Source organism: Apis dorsata, unplaced genomic scaffold (genome assembly GCF_000469605.1).
Source record: "Apis dorsata unplaced genomic scaffold, Apis dorsata 1.3 scaffold_82, whole genome shotgun sequence".
NCBI lineage: Eukaryota > Metazoa > Arthropoda > Insecta > Hymenoptera > Apidae > Apis > Apis dorsata.
In genome coordinates this window covers 670931-672083 of record NW_006263380.1, presented here as the reverse complement: position 1 = coordinate 672083, position 1153 = coordinate 670931, and the positions used below count along the sequence as shown (strand labels likewise).

The 1153-nt window shown below is 34.0% G+C and overlaps 1 protein-coding gene across 6 annotated transcripts in view; it reads right to left on the bottom strand.

Annotated features, from left to right (window-relative positions):
• The window catches only part of LOC102673797, a 110959-nt gene that overhangs the window by 47086 nt on the left and 62720 nt on the right, over positions 1-1153 (bottom strand). The window lies entirely within an intron of this gene.

Genomic DNA, 1153 nt, shown 5'->3' with positions numbered 1-1153 from the left:
TTTTTTTTTATTGCTCTAAAACAAAATTAATCAAGTTTCGATACGCTTACTATCCAGTCAAAAGTGAATCGAACGAAAAATTGAATTTTCATCTCTCTTGTATTAAATAGATTCGTTAAATGCACAAAATTATTGCACGCAAGGGAGATAAGTACAGAATGTTCATTGCCTCTGTGTGTGCCGAAACGAGATAATAACAGTGGCGGTTCTGCAGTTCCATTTCGAACTAACGGTATTTCTCACAGACCGGAAATTATTCATCGCGAAATTGTTCCTCGAGGACACCGCTGTTTACTCTCTAAAATCGAACTTTCGCGACAGTGCAGTTATTCAACATATATATATATAACTATTATTACAGACTGAACGATTATTGTCTTTCCTATCGAGACTCATTTTATCTAATCTTGCACAAACGATCGTTGAATCTAGATTCCTCCCGAGAAAAACGAATTTTTAATCTCTGAAACAAAAAATTTTTGATCCTTCGATCTTTCATTAAAGACTGAGATAAATAAATTACGATTAATTCATACAATTTACCGTTTTCATTAAAACACTCGCAGGCTTTTACTAGTTAGAAGACGCAATGCCAGACTAATTGGAATAATTGCGCAAGTTAATCGAACTTCCCGAACGACGACCGAGGAAGAATGTAACTTCCGACGAAGCTTCGCTTCAACTATCATGCGAAAGGCATCCAAAGTTTTCAACTAACGTTGTTTGCTACGACGTCCTATCTCGATAATTGACGTTTCACGTTGGCTCGGATTTCATGTAGACTGTTGCGACGGAACGAACCGATCATACAGGGATATAACTTAACATGCTCGTGAACGTAGAAAATAAGAAATTCCATTATCGATTAAATTGAAAAAAAAAGAAAAAAAAGAAAAAAAAGAAAAGAAAGAAAAAGATTCGAATGTGAAATCATATTTTCAAAGAAAAAAAAAAAAAAAAAATTCTCGGTATAAATCAAATTAAAAGAAAATTTCCAAAGAGTATCGCGCGATTTCTATCATACGCTATTTCAATATCAACTTTTTTTTTTCTCAGAAAATAAATCACCAAGAAGGGCACAAAGGAGGCAAGATACCCAGATCCTTTCTTTACCTCAAAATAAAATACATTCTGTAATGTTCATCGACGATGA